General features: G+C 41.2%; 1 non-coding gene across 1 annotated transcript; it reads left to right on the top strand.

The window, feature by feature from the left end:
* The first annotated feature begins 4,638 nt into the window (after positions 1 to 4,638).
* LOC148568058 (small nucleolar RNA R71) lies at positions 4,639 to 4,745 on the top strand. The gene has a single exon (XR_015882824.1). It is a non-coding gene; the product is annotated as a small nucleolar RNA R71 (small nucleolar RNA).
* The last annotated feature ends 839 nt before the right edge of the window (positions 4,746 to 5,584 follow it).

The following is a 5,584-nucleotide window of genomic DNA, read 5'->3' as shown; positions in this document are numbered from 1 at the left end:
TACCATCGAGACTTAAGCTTTCCAGAGAAGAACTTGAGTCTCGAATTGTACAGCAGCACCTTTTGCCCTTCGGTGAACTCCCTCCTTGCTATCTTCTGATCATGCCACCTTTTTGCATTCTCTTTGTAGATCTTTGTACTCTCATATGCCTTATGCCTAAACTTCTCCAGCTTATTCAGCTGCATAAGCCTCCTTTCTCCAGTAGCTTATTCATCAAAGTTCAACATTTTTAGAGCCCAAAATGCTCTATGTTCAAGCTCAACTGGTAAGTTACAAGCCTTACCAAACACTAATTGGCATGGAGACATTCCAATAGGTGTTTTGAAGGCTGTCCTGTAGGCCCATAATGCATCATCCAGCTTCTTAGACCAATCTTTTCTTGAGCTTCCAACAGTTTTTTCAAGAATTCTTTTAAGCTCTCTGTTTGAAATCTCTGCTTGCCCGTTGGTCTGTGGGTGATATGGAGTTGCCACCTTGTGCTTGACTCCATACTTTGAGAGGAGTGCTTCAAGTTGCCTATTGCAGAAGTGCGTCCCTCCATCACTGATGAGGGCTCTAGGCACCCCAAATATGCTGAAGATGTTCTTTCTCAAAAAGCTCATTACAACCTTGTTATCATTTGTTGGAGTGGCTATGACTTCTACCCACTTTGATACATAATCGACAGCCACCAATATATAACTGTTTGAGTATGAGGATGGGAAGGGTCCCATAAAATCAATTCCCCACACATCAAACAATTCTAACTCAATTATGAACCTATGTGGCATCTCATTTCTCTTGGGTAAATTGCCAGCCCTTTGGCATTCATCACATCTTGTCACCAATTCTTTTGCATCTTTGAAGATGGTTGGCCAGTAGAATCCACATTGTAGCACCTTGGCTGCAGTTCTATCCCCACTAAAATGGCCTCCATATAAAGATCCATGGCATTGCCAAAGTACTTCTTGCCCTTCCTCATGGGAAATACACCTTCTCAAGATTCCAGCAGCACACTTTTTGAATAAATAGGGTTCATCCCAAATGTAGTGTTTAGTATCCTTGACTAGCTTTTTCCTCATATGCTTGTTGATGTTAGTTGGTAGTTCCCCAATAGCCTTGAAGTTGGCTATGTAAGCAAACTAAGGGGCCTCTTGTATCACCATCAACTGCTCATCAGGAAAGCTTTCATTTACTACAACGTGGTGTGCCCCATCTTCTCCTTGTGGTATTCTTGAGAGGTGGTCAGCCACTTTGTTCTCTGCTCCACTCCTATCTTTAATTTCAATGTCAAACTCTTGAAGCAGCAGAATCCTTCTTATTAGTCTGGGCTTGGACTCTTGTTTGGTGAGCAAGTATTTGAGTGCTGCATGATCAATGAATACAATTACTTTTGAACCAGTAAGATATGATCTAAATTTATCAAAAGCAAAGAGAATGGCAAGTAATTCCTTCTCTGTAGTGGTATAGTTCCTTTGATTCTCATTAAGAACATTGCTAGCATAATAAATGACATGTATCAATTTGTGTTTCCTCTGTCCTAAAACAGCACCCACGGCAAAATCTGATGCATCACACATCAGCTTGAAAGGTAAATTCCAGCATAGTGGTGCTATAATAGGCACAAAGGAGAGTTTGTTTTTAAGTTTCTTAAAAGCTATCATGCATTCATCATCAAAAACAAAAGGTACATTAGAGACAAGTAGGTTGCTCAAAGGTTTGGCAACCTTGGAAAAGTCTCAAATGAATCTCCTGTAGAAGCCAGCATGTCCTAGAAAACTTCTAATTTCCTTGATATTGCAAGGTGGGGGCAACTTTTCAATCACCTCCACCTTAGCCTTGTCCACCTCTATGCCCCTTTTTGAGATCTTGTGACCAAGGACCACCCCCTCTGTAACCATGAAATGGCATTTTTCCCAGTTCAAAACAAGGTTAGTCTCTTGGCATCTCTTTAGTACCAAGGTTAAGTGGTGTAAGTAATTAGAATATGAGTTACCAAATACAGAAAAGTCATCCATAAACACCTCAATGAATTTTTCATTCATGTCTGAAAATATGGAGAGCATGCACCTTTGGAATGTTGCAGGTGCATTGCACAATCCAAAGGGCATTCTCTTATAAGTAAAAATACCATATGGACAAGTAAATGAAGTTTTTTCCTGGTCCTTGGGGTCTACAACAATTTGGTTGTGGCCTGAATAACTGTCCAAGAAGCAATAATACTCATGTCCAGCCAATCTCTCAAGCATCTGATCCATGAAGGGTAGGGGGAAGTGATCCTTCCTGGTGGCCTCATTAAGCTTCCTATAATCAATGCACATGTGCCACCCAATCACCGTTCTTGTAGGTATCAGCTCATTCTTCTCATTTGGTACAACAGTGACCCCTTCTTTCTTTGGGACTACTTGCACAGGGCTTACCCAAGGGCTGTCTGAGATGGGGTAGATCACCCCTGCGTGCCACAACTTTAACACTTCCTTTTGGACCACTTCATTCATGGTTGGATTCAGCCTTCTTTGTTGCTGCCTTGAGGGCTTAGCACCTTCTTCAAGTAGTATCTTGTGCATGCGCATTGAGGGGCTGATTCCTTTTAAGTCCGCAAGTGTCCAGCCTATGGCATCCTTGCGCTGTTTCAGCACTTAGACCAGTTCTTCTTCCTGCTCCTCACTCAAACTTGAATTGATGATCACCGGGTAAGTGTTGTTGTCACCCAATTATGCATATTTCAAGCTTGGTGGTAAGGTCTTCAGCTCGAGTTTTGGTGCCTCTACTTCCTTGCTGTCTTTGGGGTTCAACATGATTGAATTCTCCATAATTCCTTGTGGTAATTCTCCATTTGATGCTTGCTGTTCTAACTCAATAGTTCCTTCACATTGTTCTTCTTCTAAAACTCCTTGAACTATCTGTACTATGCTATCTACCATCATGCATTCTCCTATGGATTCCTTGGGGTGACTCATTGCTTTAAAGACATTGAAGACCATCTTCTCTTCATGTAATCTCAAGACTAATTCCCCTTTTTGTACATCAATGATGGCTCCAGCAGTGGCTAGGAATGGCCTTCCTAGAATGATTGATGTGTTAGCCTCTTCTTCTATATCCAACACAACAAAGTCAGCTAGAAAAATGAATTCTCCCACCTTCACCAACAAGTCTTCCACTACTCCATGTGGAAACTTGAAGGTTCTGTCAGCTAATTGGAGTGCTATTCTTGTTGGCTTTGCTTCCTCAATCTTCATCCTCTTCATCATGGTTAGGTACATGAGATTGATGCTAGCTCCTAGGTCAAACAAGGCCTTCTCAATGTTGATATCCCCTATGATACAGGGGATTTGGAAACTCCCTGGGTCTTTTATTTTCTGGGGTAGCTTCCTTTGTATTATGGCACTACACTCCTCAGTTAGCACTATGGTCTCTTTTTCTCCCCAGTATATCTTTCTTATCATGAGCTCTTTCAGAAATTTGGCATAGAGCGGCATTTACTCCAATGCCTCAGCAAATGGTATGTTGATTTGGAGCTTCTTGAAGATCTCTAAAAATCTAGAGAACTGGCCATCCTTCCGATCTTTCCTCAGCCTTTGTGGATATGGTGCCTTTGTCACATAAGGCTTTAATATTGGCTTAGGTGATGATGGGGTAGGGGTCTCCTCTTCGTTCTTATTTTTAGGCTTTTCTGTAGCTCTTTGTTATTGGTTGCTCTGGCTTGGGGTTGCTTCTTCCACCACCCATCCGCTTCTAAGTGTGATGGCTTTGCATTCCCCTCTTGGGTTAGCCATGGTATCACTGGAAAATATGTGTGTAGACATAGGAATTTGCTTGGATAGAATCCCCACTTGTGCTTCCAATTTTGAAATGGCTGCTCCTTGATTCTTCAGATTTGATCTGTACTCTTCTTGGTTGGCATCTATTCTCTTGTCAGCTTATGTTTGTCTCTCCAAAATAGTGGAAATAGCTCCTGTCAGATGTGATGATAGTTGTGCTATTGCAGCTTCTACTCTCTCAAACTTGCTCTTGATCTCACATGGTTGCATGGTTGAGGTGGATGTGTCTTGATGGTGGTTGTTGTATATTTGTTGAGTTGAATGATATGATGTGTTTTGTGCATTGTGGTAGGGTCTGTTATTATTATTTTTTGATTGATGGTTGGGGTTGTGATTGTGGTATTGATTGGCTTGGTATGATTTTGTATGATCTTGACTGTGGTTTTGTTGGTTACCCTACCCAAAATTTGGGTGGTTCTTCTAACCTGCATTGTACGTCTTGGAGTTTGGGTTATATAGAGGTCTAGAATTGTTCACATAATTAGCTTGTTCCCATTCACCTTTGACTTCTGGTGCATCTTCTTCTTGTTGAGGGACTTGGGCTTGGATGGCTGAGACTTGATTACTCTCCATCTTCTTGGTCAAAGCTGCTAGTTGTGTAGTGATCAATTTGTTTTGGGCCAGTAAGACATCCATTGAATTGAGTTCTATCACTCCTCTCTTTTGAGTTCTTTCTGAAGCATAGAAGTACTCATTCTCAACTACAGTCTCTATGACATCTATGGCTTCTTCAATGGTTTTCTTCTTGTTGAGTGATCCTCCAGAAGAATGATCTACTGCTTGCTTTGACTTATATGACAGCCCTTTATAGAAGATGTGTAGTTGCACCTACTCATTGAACATATCAGGTGGGCATTTCCTTGTCAAATCCTTGAACCTCTCCCAGGCCTCATAGAGTGTTTCACCATCTTGCTGTCTGAAAGTTTGCACCTCAGCTCTTAGCCTGTTGACTCTCTGTGGAGGGTAGAATCTTGCTAGAAATTTATTTACAACATCATCCCATGTGGTTAGACTCTCCTTGGAGAATGCTTCCAACCACTTTGCTGTCTTATCTCTGAGTGAGAAGGGGAACAAAAGTAGCTTGTAGGTGTCAGGGTGCACACTATTAGACTTTACAGTGTCACAAATCCACAAGAATGTACTGAGATGTTGATTTGGGTCCTCCTGGGCTCCTCCTCCATAAGAACAATTATTCTAAACAAGTGTGATGAGTTGAGGTTTCAACTCAAAGTTGTTAGCATGGATTGTTGGTTTGAGGATGCTACTGCCACAGTTTCCTGGATTTGGGTTGATGTAGGAGCCTAAGACTCTCCTCTCTTGCCCAACATGATTTCCAGCATCTCCTCCAACATTGTCTTGTACTTCGTCATCCATGGTGGTTCTCAGATCTTCCTCCACTAGTTCCTCTCCAACAATTCCTTTGCCTCATGCTTCCCTCCTTAATCTAAGGAAGGTTTTCTCAATTTCACTATCAAAAGAGGATGAAGTTTCTCCCCTTCTACCTGTCATACATTCAACAAACAGCAAGTAGAGGACAAGTGAAAGAATCACTAGAGTTAAGATTAGTGGCTAGCTTGGTTGATGCAATTAATCAAACAGTTAGAAGAATGGAAATATGAACAATGAATAGCTAAAACGATCAAAGTAAAAACAAAGAAATTAGAGTGGTCAGAAAAGTAAAGAGCCAAAAGAAAATAACAAGATAATAAAATGCTTAATCTAGCTCTCCAATCAATTTAATCATTGTCAAATTCAAATTAATCCCCGGCAACGGTGCCATAAAA

This window comes from Arachis ipaensis, chromosome B4, assembly GCF_059453495.1.
Source record: "Arachis ipaensis isolate K30076 ecotype BB chromosome B4, ASM5945349v1, whole genome shotgun sequence".
Taxonomy (NCBI): domain Eukaryota; kingdom Viridiplantae; phylum Streptophyta; class Magnoliopsida; order Fabales; family Fabaceae; genus Arachis; species Arachis ipaensis.
Note: the sequence above shows the minus strand (reverse complement) of the source record. Positions and strands in the feature narration are given on the sequence as shown.